This window comes from Protopterus annectens, chromosome 8.part0 (genome assembly GCF_019279795.1).
Source record: "Protopterus annectens isolate FY-2018-M chromosome 8.part0, PAN1.0, whole genome shotgun sequence".
Taxonomy (NCBI): domain Eukaryota; kingdom Metazoa; phylum Chordata; order Ceratodontiformes; family Protopteridae; genus Protopterus; species Protopterus annectens.
The window spans coordinates 1,456,160,804-1,456,178,136 of NC_056741.1; positions in this window are offsets into that span (position 1 = coordinate 1,456,160,804).

Below are 17,333 nucleotides of genomic sequence, written 5' to 3' on the forward strand. Positions count from 1 at the left end.
AGCTGCACATGTCATCTCTGTCATACATGGTGTGATGACCACATGGTAGATGTATTATTAACTCTCTGGATCAGTAATGTGGCACTGATGCACCTCGCGGTGGCAAAATGGCTGTCGGATACAGCTAGGAAACCTTGCCCGCACATGCTATAGTTGATAACCATCCCTGCGAATGACGTCTGGCTAGCCATTGTCCCATGTCTATCACATGTGCAACACAGGCAATCCATGGCAGGATGATGAACTGCTGTACAGTGCTGTTTAGATGTATATGGCAAAACACATGCATGTAAAGGTTCCATGTGTATGTGTGCATTGTCACTGCTCATGTCCATTAAGGCAGTGTATGTGTTGATATGTGAAGTATACACAGCATCAAGGTCAACAGCATCACTGTGGACTCATCCAGGCATATGCTGATAGGTAAGAACACCTGTACAGGCAAACAGACATGCCCACATCAAGACAGCATTCACATGGAGTATGAACAATGTAATGAGGTGATACACATATATGGTGATGATATCCAATGCATAACGGGTGTTACATGTGTGACACAAACATGTCAGTCGTGTCAGTGTCATGATGATTTGCAAAGATAACTGTGCAGATGTACTAGATTTAATACAAATGTATGTGCAGCTGTATCTCTGTACATCTCTGTGATACTGTGACCAGTCACCATCATTATGTCTTCCAGATAATGACTCATTCACGCCTGCCAGCGTACAGCCGCCAGGAGGATGATGTCCTCACCCCATACCTCCATGAGAACTATGAGGTGTTGTTCAGTCATGTGCCACAGCATGCCCAGCAGCATGACGACCTGTGGCAGGACCTTCGCAGGAGGGTTAATGATGTGGGTGGCCATAACTGTACCTACCAGCAGGTGCACAGACACTGCATGGACTTGATACGACATGCGAAACAGCATGCCACTGCAATCACCAGGGAACAAGGTGGGACAGGTGGTGGGCCACCAACCCAACCCCCACTCACACACACTGAGGAGCTACTGGACAGCCTGGGGACACCCTCAGAACAGCATCCACAAATACTAGCTGCCATCGTGGAGGTGGGTGTCTCCCAACCAATGAGCCTGGAGTTGCCTGGTAAGTCACTACTGCACATATGACTATTATATCCCATTTAGTTGTATGTGTCACTGTACAACATGTAATGTAACATCATATGCAAGGTATGTTTACACACATGCTGCATACTACAGTATGCTACCCTGTGTATGCACACATGTGCATACTATATGCTATTGTACAAGCAAATGTGTTAACATGCACAGTGCACCCTGTGGTTGTCATACAGTCATGGATAATGTTCAAACTGCTGTGTCACCCCTATACAGGTACCTCTGGCGTGCCGCACAGACATCAGTCCGTTGCAGCTGAGACTGTCATCAGTATCAGGCATGTTAATGCATATATCTATTCGCCATGTGGCCAGTTAACACATGTACACATGATGTATGATCCAGTCACGATATACAGGTCGTGTCTCCCATTATTCACACTGGCTACCCATGTGCAATATATACAAATGAAATGAAACCACAGTATCTGTCATTGCTACATGTGTGGACAGCTGTGCATACAATGGTGGAGGTGTTGTTCAATGTAGGCATCTGTACTATACATTGGAACAATACATGTGTGGTACGCAAACAGTACCACACAGTGAGCTGGGATATGGGCAGCCCACAGGAGTCACCATTGTGTTATATGCCCCTGCAATGGGTGCACACATTGTGATGTGCCATCTGACATGTCCCAGATATGTAGTGTTCTGGCTGCAATACTGTCACACTACCCCATAATACATACCCCACATGCCAAACATACAACCCATTGTCTGCATAGCCCTGTGGACAGTGACATATCTGACATCTATGGGTGTATGTCATATGGGACTACACAGACATGTGAGATAGACGGCCATCACAAACATTTGGCCAACACATGTTCACACATGGCCATGGAGGATGGCCAGAGACATGTAGCCACGATGTGTATACACCCTGTTGCACATTGTCCACACATGGTCCGACTATAGCCTTAGTTGACTGATTATACAGTTGATGTGGTACACTGGACATCCTAAAAGCCTGTGCACAGCTAGTGGAGGTGTCATGTAAGTCGACCTTATAAGATGTGTTGAACATCACGACTGTGTCATAGCATGACAGTAGTCACCTGTACAGCTTCCACAGACATTGACACCACATCAGGCCACAGATACCATACATTTCCCTTGCTGCTGTAGGACATCACCATCAACCATGCACCTCGTGTGTGTGGTACATCAATGTCATGTGGAAAATGGTGTATTGACAAGTCTGCCATGTGTGGACATGGTTGCCAGGCAGCTAAGACTCTGTAGTAGTTGTGCAGGGGTGTCATCAGTAGGTCTTCCAGTGACCTGTTACATGACACAGCATGGTTTGGTGTGTATACACCTCAGCAACGTGGGTCACAATCCACAGTTATGTCATGTGTATGCACGCAGTTATGGCTATGCAATGTGTGCATATTACACACTGTATAGCAATATAGACACCTCATGATGCCATACAATGGCACAGTGTCTGTACTTCACACTGTATAGCAATGTAGATGCCTCACACTACTCTTCCATGCTTATGCACATCTGCTAAATGTGCATTCTATCTGTAGGGCATACAGACAACACTGCAATGTGATACCCATTACAACGCTGTACATGTGTCAGGACACCATTGTGTCCGACATGTATGCATGTCAATGCACACATCAGCAGATTACATTTCAAGGTCACTTCAGCCATGTGTACTGTTAACCTGTGCTGGTCCACATGGTGTATCACAGGGATGCATGCTTACTACCATGATTGTGTGAACTGCATGGCTACTGATATGACACCTGCTTACTGTTGTGTGCAACCCAGGGAGGTATGCTAACTACCAATATTAATGTCTGAGCTGCATGCCGTCTGCTATATCACATGCATGCTGCATGCCGTCTGTCAAATCACATGCATGGTATGTGTGTGTGTGTGTGTGTGTGTGTGTGTGTGTGTGTGTGTGTGTGTGTGTGTGTGTGTGTGTGTGTGTGTGTGTCTGTGTGTCTGTGTGTGTGTGTCTGTGTGTGTGTATTGTAATGTAGAGTCTTTCTTTGAATTCACAGGTGATGTAGGTGCGTTACTCTCCTGTGGTCTGCCTGATATTAGTGTCCCCACAGATACTAGCAGTGATGAGCATATGCATGAGGTACAGGCAGGGTTGTCAGAGGCTTAATCTGTGCCACTGGTTGCCATCCCAGCTATGTCCCCCTCCTCCCCACACACAGTTCTCATGCCAACACATACCCCATCACCAGTGGCCATAGAGGAAGGGCAGCCAGCATGTGTTAGCTTGGAACAGGAACATGTGGTGGCTACAGAAGGTGTGTCTCCACACCATGGTGTCAGTGTAATGACTGCAGATGTGCCACACAGGCATGTGGCCAGTGCTGCTCATAGGAGGACCTCTGGCAGACATACACCTGCAGAACAGAGTGCAGCAGCTGGTGTCACCAGACACATGTTCCAGACTGTAATGGCGGCACAGGCACATGCTGAATGGCAGAACAGTGAAGGGCAGAGGCTTCAGAGGGCTGCTATCTGTACTCTAAACGACAACACCCAGGCATTGGCAAATGCTCAACAGCAGATTGCTGATGTTCTGGACAGGCGATTGGGTGACATGGTCGGAATCCTTGACCATGGCATGGCAATCCGCGAGTGTGAGCTGTCTGTGCTGGAACATCTGGTAGGAGTGAGGCATAGGCCACATGGACGTAGGCCAGCTACACCACCTAGTGCAGGTCAACGTGAATGAGCCACCTCACATGCCCGCTCCCATAGTGCCGGTAGCAGTAGCAGTGCAGCTGGTGCTGCACTGTCCACACCAGGACACAGCAGGCCACGTGGACATGGCCCTGTACCTTCCCAGAGGAGACACGGTTTCAGTGGACATGTGTCATTGGACAGTAGCCAATCTGTACCTCTGCCTGGTAGTGCCCATGCAATCCCTGGCAGGCACAGGTCACGTGGCCGTGGCCGGACACAGTGAGTTGTACATCCTGGTCTGTACAATCTGGAGCTGTCAATAATACCGCTGTGTAGGCCAGGCAAAAGGCAGAACTGTGTGCAATCATACACGCACACAGCAAAAACATCTGTAGGGCACTGCAACACCCACATGCATAACGACCACACATGTCCAATCAGATCACCGGCCCTTACCCACACACATGATGTCATCCACTGGTGCAGCCTATGCCCCTGGAAACATTATCACCCTGTGCATATGATGATGCCAGTGCCGCATCCCTGTCATACACACCATCGGAGCAGGGACATGCTCAAATGGTCTGATGCACAGGGTGAACAGAATAGTGAGAGAAGTGTATATTACATTAGTTGTGTACTGTTGACACGCACCAGACATACCATGTAGTACAGGTTTATAATGCATTGTTATATGTTCACAGTATGTGTCTTGGTAACAACAGTAACAGCATGTTAGTAATGATGCCCTGGTTCCCTCCTTATGGTCTACTTGCATGTGCCAACAAGTAGCAGTGTTTGCAGTTTCCCATGTGTAAATGTGGAGTACTCACAGGCATGTATGGCAATACCAGCATGCTATACGTAGCCTCAACCTGACTGTTAGAAAGGCTACCATACCACAGATGTCCACACATCTACTGATCCAGAAGCATGTGGGCTGTTTAATGGGCTACAGTGGCTAGAGATGTGACATCCATACCAGGTCACATCACAGGTATGTTGACATGGTGTGGGGGGTTTACACAGCTGTCTGGCCAATGATAACATTAGAGGCCACTTGATAGCATGAGGCCTCACTGTGTAGCAGTAATACCCTGTCACATTACAGGATGAGAACACACACAGACATGCACAGAAATGCACAGTAACATGCCCACACTCACGGGGTCAACAACACTATAATGCACACTCGATAGTGTTGAGGTGAGGAGCCCTGCCTATGTGGTAATCACCCTCACAGTACTGTGCACCCACACAACATGAAACACAGAGAATGAACATGTACAGGTAGCCAGTAAGGCTGAGACCAATGACATTAACAGGGTAGTAGACTGCATCACCATGAGGGTTGTGGATTCTGTCTGTTCTGTATGGTAGCATACACCCTCACTCCATGCACCAGACAGCCATACATACATACACACACACACACACACACACACACACACACACACACACACACACACACACACACACACACACACACTGTGGAGTCCACAAATGTCATTCACATACAGATAGCTGACATGTGTGTGTGATACACACACCACCCCATGCCTACGTCATGCTTTCCACACTGCAGTATGTACAGATCTCTACAACAGTGTACAGGGGTGTTGCAACAATTGGGATGTATTCCCCACCATATGTGGCAGATATGGTCACACAAGCAAACACACATGGCAGTACTGTGAATGATACACCTGCTATATGATGATACATCTGACAGACATGCAGCAGTACTGGCCGCATTATGTGTACCAACGCTACCTTCGGCAATTGTGCTGCTATATGCACATGGAAGGATGTAAGTGTTACAGCTGTCACGTGACTTACAGTCAGTAACACCCGACCGCTGTGTAGGTTTTATGTCTTCACCGTCAGGTAACAGTAACATAGCGTACTGTTGTACATGTAATGGTAGGATGGCTTGTGACACACCTGTGAGCCGTCCCCAGCAAACAAACATCTGCAAAGGTGGATCACCACTTTATATACACACATCCATCCATACCTGCTGTACATCCTACCGTACTGTTAGTATTTCACCATATACAGGTGTCAATGATGGGGCTGCATTGAAACTGCATGTTGTAGTTAGGCACAGATGAATTACATACATCAGCTACTGCACATGCATGGTAGCTGCATGCACACCACTACAGGTACATGTGTGTTGGTCCTTCATGCCTGTCATGTAGCCATGTTTGTATGCGTTGCAATTGGTGGACATGTGTGATGACATACATAACACATGGACTGTTGTATGATATGATGGGTGTCATGGGTAACTAGCACAGAGGGAATGTTTCCTTGGTCAACATCGCTACCTCATGTACTGTTAGTATTCAACAGCCATGGACCTACCTTCCATGTGCATGCATGTGATTGCTGTAGCCACTTGTCGGCACGGAGGACAGAAAAAGCTATGCTATGTACATATGTGTTTTTTGTGTGTGTGTGTGTGTGTGTGTGTGTGTGTGTGTGTGTGTGTGTGTGTGTGTGTGTGTGTGTGGTCCATGCACATATCCACTGTGATTACATGTATGTCATATCCAAACATGTGTGTTCTTTGGTGTACAGCGACAGTCATCTGTCACAGCTGTGTAAGACGCAGGGCCCCTATTATGTGTAGAGCCGACCTGGTTATGTACAGTGGTATCATTGCATTGCATAACACATGATGGAACCCTGTCAGTACATGTGTAGTCTGCACAGTTGCTGTAGACCTATGTACAGTCCACTGGTCATGAGTCACACGGTGTTGTGGTAATGTATGGATGTGTGTTGCTGGTCCAAGGACATGGTGATGTCTGAGGGCTACATAGTAGAATGCGGCGTTTACCTCTGTGATCTGCTCCTGAGACATCTGTGATGGCTCTTGAGTGTGTACTGGTCAGTACATGTGAGTGGCCTTCATGTACATGGGGACAGTAACACCATACTGTGCCCTTCCGTGTTTAGAATCCGTGTGCATGCAAGACAACCCTTCATGTATGTGGGGACAGTAACACCATACTGTGCCCTTCCATGTTTAGAATCCGTATGCATGCAAGACAGCCCTTTGCAACTGCTAATTGTGTGAGCATGCCCAGTACGCCGTTGTGTAGATGGACACACAGTACATTCCAAACTGTCTCTTCCGTGTTTAGAATCCTTGTGCATGCAAGATAGCCCTTCGCTTCTACTAAGTGTGTGAGCATGCCCAGTATGCCGTTGTGTAGATGGGCACACAGTACATTCCAAACGGACGTGTGATACTACGTGTATGAGCATGCCCAGTGACACCTTGTGTTGGTGATGTGCCTCTGTGTATGGGCATGGCCATTAACATCCTGTATAGTGATGGTGGTCATCCAGGCAACAGATGTCCATACCCCACGTCAGGATGGATGCCTACATTGAACACACTGGTTGACTGTCTTGAAGGGCGTGTCTCGTATCTATGTAGTGTTGTAATAGTGCTCCGTAGACAGGCAGTTGTCCCACTCACACCACTGCCGTGTGTTTGTCTATGTCTACCTTGGGACAGTAATATGCTTTTAGACTGCTCACTCTCTATACATTCCCTATCGGCATCTTTGCCTTTGCGGATGATATCATCCACCTAGAAGTATGCCTCTGGAAGTGCTGTGTTCCAGTAATCTCGGTAGCCTGTTCTGTAACTGCATAATGCTGTAGTGTGATAAGGTAGTTCGGTGTATGTTCGACTCCCATCCCTGCCAACTGTGTGTGTGTGTTTCCAGCTGCCTGGGGACAGAGTAATGCTTTTAGATGGCTCACTCCACATACATTCCCTATCGGCGTCTTTGCTTTTGCGGATGATGTCATCCACCTAGAAGTATGCCTCTGGGAGTGCTGTGTTCCAGTAATCTCAGTAGTGCATTCTGTAACTGCATAATGCTGTAGTGTGATAAGGTAGTTAGGTGAATGTTCGACTCCCAGCCCTGCCAAGTATGTGTGTGTGTGTGTGTGTGTGTGTGTGTTTCCGGCTGCCTGCTTTTAGATGGCTCACTCCACATACATTCCCTATCGGCATCTATGACTTTGTGGATGATGTCATCCACCTAGATGTATGCCTCTGGGAGGGCTGTGTTCCAGTAATCTTGATAGCGCATTCTGTAACTGCGTAATGCTGTAGTGTGATAAGGTAGTTAGGTGCATGTTTGTCTCCCAGCCCTGCCAAGTGTGTGTGTGTGTGTGTGTGTGTGTTTCCGGCTGCCTGGGGACCGAGTAATGCTTTTAGACATCTCACTCCACATACATTCCCTATCAACGTCTTTGCCTTTGCGGATGATGTCATCCACCTAGAAATATGCCTCTGGGAGTGCTGTGTACCAGTAATCTCGAGAGCACGTTCTATAACTGCATAATGATGTTGTGTGATAAGGTAGTTAGGTGTATGTTCGACTCCCAGCCCTGCCAAGTGTGTGTGTGTGTGTGTGTGTGTGTGTATGTGTGTGTGTGTGTGTGTGTGTGTGTGTGTGTGTGTGTGTTTCCAGCTGCCTGGGGACAGAGTAATGCTTTTAGATGGCTTACTCCATGTACATTCCCTATCGGCGTCTTTGCCTTTGCGGATGATGTCATCCACCTAGATGTATGCCTGTGGGAGTGTGGTGATGCTGGAACTTGGTAGCGTGTTCTGTTACTGCATAATGCTGTAGTGTGGTAGACTAGACAGGTAGGTGCTCAATTCCAAGGCATGGCAGGTGTGTGTGTTTGGCAGTTATACCGTATGTGTTGGTATCTGTGGGTGGCTAGCTGCGGGATGTGTTCAGTGTGTTTTGCTGCTGACCTATATAGTGTCTACAGCCCGCATATTCTGCCAAGACACTGGGTTGTCAACACATACATTCGCCAATAGATCTGGTGAGTAACTGTCCGCAGCCCTACTCTTACCCTTGATACGGTCTGACCCATGTGAAGCAACATAACACACGTGCCTTGATAGTAACAACACTACATGATGCAGGTGGCACATGTAGTTTCCTTTTCATTCCTGTCTAATGCATTGCTGTCATGTGGTCTGCTGTTGTGATATAAATGCCATATCTACATATGTGTGTACATGTATTTGTGTGTATGTATCTATATATATATATATATATATATATATATATATATATATATATATATATATATGTCCATGTATATATGTATACACATAATATATATGATATATGGAGATGTAGAGGTGGACATAGATGTGAACATATATGTCTGGGGATATCAGCATTATTGAATGTTTGTGCCAGATGATCTGTACGTGATAACCTGGGATCTATGTATATCTGCCATGGTGTGGTGGCAATGCACATCGTCTGTAGTGTGCAGGGCCATGGGTTGTAGTCGTGTAGACACCGGTTATTTTGTTGCTGGGAAGACCATGGAACATCGAATATGGTGATAGTAAGGCACCTGTTGCCAGTTGTGTATGGATCTGAGTGACACTGAGCAGTGGTTATTAATTTGGAGGTTCGGTATGGGTCATATAACTATTCATTAGAAGACTATACTATGCAGATGAGGTTGACTATAGTATATCACATTTATCATCAGGGTGTGCTGCTGGTCCCTGGAGTGTATGTGTGTGGTCAGCCTGGTGCAGGTCTCGAATATAGTTGACAGCATAGGAGGGGGGCAGGCATACTGTACGTACATTGCAGTACTGTGCCTCGGGAGTGCTTCTGCTTTAGCACACCTAAGCTAGGGGTGTGTCTATACCTGCCTGGTGACATTGGGAGGGATGACAGCAGTGGTGGGGTAGTCAGGGTGTACAGGCTGCACAAACAGGTGTTGATCAGCACAATCAGCAGATGACATGGCCAGCCCGCACATGAACAGTACATTAATGCGAGCAAGCAGCATACACATAGGTTTCGTCCACACTCTACACCACCGGTGTATACCTGCAGGGACATTTCACAACACAGTTCAACCAAATGACACGGGCTGCAGCAGGCAACATATACCAACATTTGCAGGAGGCTGGGGCAGTGATGATGTGTATGCTGCCGAACAACCCTTACTGGGGTGACATAAGACTTTATAGACTGAGGATGACTTACCAGGGGCTACATGGGCTGTGGATGTTGGAGCACTATGGGGTGGACAGAGACCTCCTACAGCAGCTTGTTGACCTGTGCCTGCCACACCTGACCCATCAAACAGGCCGAGGGAAACACATCACAGTGGATACCATGGTATGTGTTGGCCTAGGTGTACTAGTCACAGGTACCTCGCACAGCACAATTGGGGATATCGTGGGTATCTCACAGGCATCTGCATCCAGAGTATTTCACCAGTTCACAGACACCATGTCAACACATGCTAGTGAGCACGTATATGTCCTCAACATACGTGATTAGTAGACCAGCAATATGCATCTGTTCAGCCACATGGATGACTACCCTGGGGTACTGGGTGCTACAGCCTGCACACACACATACACATCGTAGCACCACCCGGTGAGTGGGGTAGGGCCTACAGTCACTGCAGGGGCATACCCTCCAACAGCTAAGCCATATGCAATGGCCAGGGCATGAGATTGAATGTGTGTGCTGTCTGCCCTGGAAGCTATGATGTGTCCGATATATGGCTTCTGACACAGCTGTAGCACACCAATGCCAATATGGACATCCCCTACAGTCTCCTAGCGGGGGATGCTGGGTAAACACTGGTGTCGTGGCTGATGACACCCATCAGCAATGCACACACACCAGAACACTCACACCATACTGAGGAGGATGCACAGGCAAGACATATACTTGTGCATGTGTTTGGGATGCTCAGTTCACAGTTCTGGTATCTGGACACATCCGTTGGAGCTCTGCAGTATTCACATGTTACATGCATACAAGTTGTTATGGTATTTGGTATGCTACACAATCTTATCCTGCAGTAACAGTTGCAGCAGGAACAGCATGGGCCAGGGCCACACAGCCCAACACCACTGCCAAGGCCTGTACAGGCACCGTGTGACTTGGTGAAGGAACTACCTGAGCAGGGCACAGTCGGCAAAAGCCCGTGCACAGTATGACCTGCCCTTGGCAAAGAGGCAACACAAGGCATATGCACTGACACAGTAGGTACCCACAGATTTCCCCTCTCTGACCTGCACACAGTACAATGGATGCCAAACATGACAGTACCTGTGCTCGGCCATGTATAGGAGGTGTACTGTGTGCATCCGACATAGGCAGCACACCAGCACCATCCTCAAGTCCGGAACACACCCAGGGGATGTCTATTGACCTAACAAGTGGCTGTTGTATTAGAATGTGTAGTTACCCATTGCTATGGTATGTATGTGAACATACAAGTGACTATGGTGGCCAAATGTTAGGGCAGCAGACAGTACACATCCATAGTGGCACCATGACCTCTCTAGCACATACTGGGGTCACAATGGTAGCCTGTAGTACACAGGGTGTCCTAACCCACTGCAGATTATGGGCTGACCATCATGTGTGTCCATACAGCCCACACACATTCCATGCAGCTGGGCAGATGTGGACCAATGCAGACAAATGATATAAGATGGCTTATGGATATGCCCAATGAATGACCCCAACCCCCTAAGACACACACAGATGACAGCATGCCAGGCAGTTTGATGTAGGTTGTGTAAGCTAGGACGTCCAACACCACTGTGCTGGTAATTAAAGCTGGGAACTGATGTACCCTGGTATCCCTCCAACCAACAATTTAGGTAGGTCCACACACTGACATGGAGTACCCGGCATATCAGTACAGTAGTGGCAGATGTGTACAACTGTTGGCTGTGCCGCCTGTCAAACCTACACATGTGAGAGTCATGTGAACCACCCACGGTGCTGTGTAGGACTGTGGTTGTGGTTGGATGTCCCCCAACGCTATGCAGATATGTAGCAACTGTCAATGCCACATGACCATTAGCTACCCTGCAGACACAGCATGACATCTGTCTGTGTAGAACGGAGGGGTCAGCAACACAGTACTAACTATCTGGACATGTGACACATGCAATACAGTTGACCATACTTGGCATGCTCACACACATGATGGTATGACGGTAATGTCGGTCGACAACATGCGTAACAGTCATACTGAACATGCTCACACACTGAAACACAGGACAGCCAGGCATGCATACACCAGTGGTCCGGACATATCTGCCAGTACATTGCTATACTGTTGGAAGTCTGCGCTGTTTGGTGTGTGTGTGGTCTATTGTCTGTACATATGCCATGGTCTATTGTTAATTCACATGAGCTATGTGCACAGGGTACTTCTACCATCACGTGTATAGGGCGGTTCTTTGTTTGCGGACAGGCTGACGCCTTTGGATACAGACTGGGTAAGGCACATTCCAGCAGGTGGGAGCAGTTGTGCGTGAGTGTGCACAGTGTTAAGCACTGCTGACCTCTGGTCACAGCACCTTATACACGTTTAGACTCCACATTTCTTTGACAGTGCACTACTGGCATACTGGTAGACAAACACACTTACAGCTGCTCGCTCACTGACATTTCCACTTACATTTGTCACTCATGCTGGGGGTGTGCAATCCCTTGTGATGCATATTACATCAGACTACACGACTACAGTATCGGGTATGTGTAACCATTTTGCGATGGCAGGCATTCGACTGTATGGACTCGGCGGCCTGTCCAGTGACGTAATCATATTATATGCGTGTTCCTCATACGATCTGCTCCCATCTGCCTGATACATGGGAACTGATACTCTGCAATGCTGACATGTGATTTGAGTTTGCTAATGCAGCTGTCTGCCGAGTCATGCTGCCGCATACCAACTGCACGTTGTCCACCTTTCAGATTGCACGACGGGAGACTGTAGGAGTGACACCTTTACCACTTTGCATGGGACAGTCCCTCATCATGCATATATCATGTGACAATACCAGAACTCTCCACCAATCGGGGACACATTTCTACAGAATCAGGGACAGGTCAAGAAAAATCAGGGACACTTTTACAAAAGTAGTGCTATTAACTTGAAACATTGACAGAATCAGAGCATATGACTTAATACACATATTCTGAGGTAACAGTTGTTTATACTCTTACTTATTGTCATTAGTGAGTAAGTGTAATTCACCACCTTTCCTTCAACAGCCACTAATTTTAGGAGGGATTAAGAGGGACAGAGTTGAACTTTCAGTCAAACTCAGGGACGTACCTGCCATTCAGGGACGGTTGAGTGGTATGGACAATACTCTAGCCATTGCAACTGTCCTGATTAGGGGACATTATCATGTTGTACATGTCTGTACTGGTTGCTTGTTAAAGGTCTTGTATACCTGACACGTCGATATGTCATATGTAGTAGCATAAGCAACTTTACTGCTGCTAGACTATGCTTTGATTTGTTCTGATATGTATATTTCTGTACTATGCATGACTGTAGGTATGTTCTGCCCTGGTACATCTGACATTTCTACAGAGCAGGTTCCACTTTGGCCATTCAGAATGGTGGCGGCCCTATAGACCCCATATGTAGAGCTATCACATGTGTCAATGTAACACATACCCACAGCCAGTAGTACACAGACGACTTCCACGGTTTGCATACGTTAAGGTTATTCATGTAGCATTATAATTGATAATACTAATGTAATGTGGTCCTATCTCACCTACATTCATTACTGATGGACTCGGAGCCGAGAATCGGCTCCGACTCGACCTCTATAACTAGCACAAAGTCTCTAATTGGCTGGGCTAAGCCTATATCCCAGGATGCACCACTCCCAAACCCCCAGATCTCGTTTGCTGCTCGTAGAGTGAAGATGTGGTCTCGAGCTTGGCTGTGGCTAAGTACTTTATTGAACTTTATTGAACTTGATAGTTTCTGTGAAATTTTTTTCCAACCAAAAGCTATTTTAATAGCTACGTTTTGTGTCTGGGTGTTTTTGTGATTTTGTAGTTGTGGTATACTTGTGTTTGGTGGGATAGGCCCGTTTAAGTTAGAGGGCCTTAGCCCTGTTTGATGTGTCTCCTTGGTGTTTTTGTTTAGGGTCGTTTAACTTAGAGTCCCTTCTCCTCCCTTCGTGTTGGTGTCCGTTTTGCTCTGTCGCTTAACATGTCTGGCAAAGATCAGAAAGAACATAGGCCTTCTGGGTTCAAAAAGTGTGCTAAATGTTCGTATAAGATGTCTTTGGCTGATGACCATGCCATCTGTGTATACTGTTTGGGCACAATACACTTGCAAGAGTCCTGTAGTGTGTGTCATTCGTTCAGTTCCAGGGTCTTGCAAGAGCGAAAAAATAAGTTAATTCTCAAGGGCCTGTTAAAACCTGCCTTGGAAGAAGCTTCGGCTTCTTCTTCCCCAGTGGGAAATCTAAATCAAAAAAAGAGATCTCTGGCTACAACCAGTTCGTCGGAGCCATCAGAGAAAAGAGCTAAAACTGTTTCACCTTCCTCGGCTCCATTGTTCTCGGAGCCACAGGAGATGCTGTTGGTACTGAAGACAGCTTCCTCAGTTCCACTGCCCTCGGAACCGAAGGAGGTTTCTGTTGTGTTGGAGCTGACCTCTGCTCCAATTGTTTTGGAACTGATTCGGAGCTATTCTCCTAGCTTCGCATTGGATCCCTTAGAGAAGACTTCTCGACCCCCTTCTGTGTCCTCCAAGTCCTCCAGGTTGTCTGATTTGGATTTGTATAGGGTGGTGCACAGGCTCCTCCAGTCACCAGTGTTAACAAAATTATTCTCGGCTTCAGCCCAGTCGGCTCTGGAGCCTACCCTTGTGTCGGTTCTGATAATTCCTCCTCCGACCACCTCTGTGTCATTGGAGCCGAAGTGTTCTGAGTCGAGTGATGTCCTTGGGTCGGCTCCGAAACCACCTTTGAGTTTTTCGGCTCCGACTTCAACTCCAACCCTTTCGGTCCATTCTGATGGTTTCGGCACTCGGGTTTTGTCGGTCGGACCCGAGGGGGATACATCGGGGCTCCAGACTTTGGCTCCGAGTCGCCCTCTCGGTGCTTCAGCTGGGGGAACCCCTGTCCCGATCGTGGTCTCGGATTTAGGTGGACCCGCCTTCGAGGCCATGAGGAGCGCACTGGCCAGGTCTTCGGTGACATCACTCAAGTCAACCACTCCTTTCCCGGACACTGCGACTAGAGCCTCTGATGCCCCTCTATTTGCAGAAAGCAGGGCTCCAAGGCCTGAGGATACCACCATGCATGGTCCCCTGCTTTCTGAGGGCCCTTCAGAGTCCTTGCCTGAAGAGCCTCCCTGAAAGAAGCTGTGTAAGAGGAAGCACATAGACTCCCCAGATGAGTCTGTCACCTCAGACACTGACCTCGCTGATGCAGAGGGGTCCCCAAAATTGTCCTCCAACTATGTCTCATTCTCCAACATTCTGGAGATTTTGAGACAGAGAGGCGACTGGCCCTCCAAAACCCCCTCTGAGGAGGAGTCGGTCTTTCTCAAGGCCTTCGGAGCCTGACCTCCCACCTCCTGGGTGTCTCCCCCCTTCAATGAACTGTTGGACCTTATTTGTCGAAGGGTGTGGGAACATCCTGACTCTGTGGAACTGGTCCCCAGCCGCCCCAACAAGTTTTTGTCTGCGCCTCCTGGGAAAGAATTTCTGACGAGAGGAGTTCCTGTAGATGCCATGGTGGTGGCGTCTGCCACTCAGCAAGAAGTTGCAGAGCCTTCTGCTTCCATTCATCCTCCTAACAAGGAGTCCAGGAGTATGGATTGATATGGAAAGCGTACCCTGTCTTCAGCGACCTTTACTTTGCGGTCGCTGAATTATCTGTGTCATTTTCCGAGGCTCCAAAGAGATCTCCTCAAAGATTTGGGAGATACTCTGTTGGGTAACTTGCCTGAGGTGGTGAACCAGACTGTCAATGCCCAGCTGTCTACCCTGTCTTCTATTGTTAACTCGTCCATGAGGCTCATATCCTATGCAGCCGAGGGGGCATGTAGGGCAGCTAGCTCAGGTGTAGCCCTCAGGAGGCAAGCCTGGATGCGCCTGTGTCACTTCATGGAGGCCTTCAAGTCTTCCTTCATGGACGCTCCCTTTGACGGGTCCTCCCTCTTTGGACCTAAAGTGAAAGACACTCTCACCAGATGTGAGCAAGAGGGTAAGACTTTATCTGCTGTTGGGGCCCATTTTTTGCTTCCCTCTAGACCTTATCCCAAGGCGCAGAGGGGAGGAAAGATGCGGTTCAGGAAGTCCCAGAAGTCTTATCCCGACCATTATGGTGACCCCCCCTCCAGAGGCAGAGGAGGGGGGAATTATTCTGGAAGACGTCACCCCAGGGGTGGGGGAGGCCCCCGCAACTCAGGAGACCACGAATCCTTTCGTGGTTCCTCCTACCAACGTCCCTGAGGGACTGCCCGACTGTGCCTCTCCGGAGCCAGTCGGGTGTCATTTCTCGAAGCATCTGCAAGCCTGGGAAAACATCACTCAGGATCGTTGGGTTCTTTGAATTATTGCCGGAGGTTACACCATTCCCTTTATCTCACCCCCTCCGCCACCCAAGAGAGTCCCAGATGTTCCACCCAGTCAAAGGGATCAAGCAGCATTAGAAGTCTCAAAGCTGCTGGAAAAAGGAGTCATCCAACCAATCCCCTCAGACCAGATTGGATCAGGAACTTACTCAAGGTTAGTTTTGGTGCCCAAAAGAACAGGGGACTTGAGGCCCATCCTGGATCTCAGCCGTTTAAACCGCTTTGTCAGGAAGTCCAAGTTCCGAATGGTCACTCTTCAAACCATTTTTCCCTTGTTGGGAAAAGGTGTATGGATGTGCTTCATCGATCTCAAGGATGCCTATTATCACATCAAGATAAACAAGGCCTCCAGGAATCACTTATGCTTTCAGCTGGGAGCCAGTCATTTCCAATTTCGAGCCCTGCCCTTTGGTCTCACCATAGCCCCCAGGGTGTTTACCAAATGTCTGGCAGTGGTGACTGCTCACCTGAGACGTCTAGGATTCCAGGTGTCTCCTTACCTAGACGACTGGCTTCTCACCACCCCCATCAGGCATCTACTTGTCCGGGCCACAGAGGCCATCATCAACTTGGGTCAACTCCTAGGGATTACTTTCAACTGGTAAAAATCTGTCTTACTGCCATCACAACATGTTACATTTATCGGCGCAGAGCTAGATTCCGTAGAAATGAAGGCTTTCCTTCCCACAGAAAGAATAAAACTGCTACAGGCTCAAGTTTTGGCCATATTACCTCTGAAAAGGGTCCAAGCCAGACTAGTTTTTCAGTTACTAGGTTCCATGGCGGCCACCATCCTACTAGTACCCCTGGCCAGGCTACATATGAGGACACTACAGTGGCTTCGTTTGGTTCAGTGGTCTTTTCAAGACCTCCCTCTGTCTCATTCGATTCTTATAACAGAACAATGCCGACAGGATCTGCGTTGGTGGCTTCATTCACCCAATCTGATCACAGGGAGATCTCTGAATCCTCCACCCCCTACTGCCACAGTGACCATGGACACTTCCCAGACAGGGTGGGGGGGGCATTATCTGGGCAGAACGGTCCAAG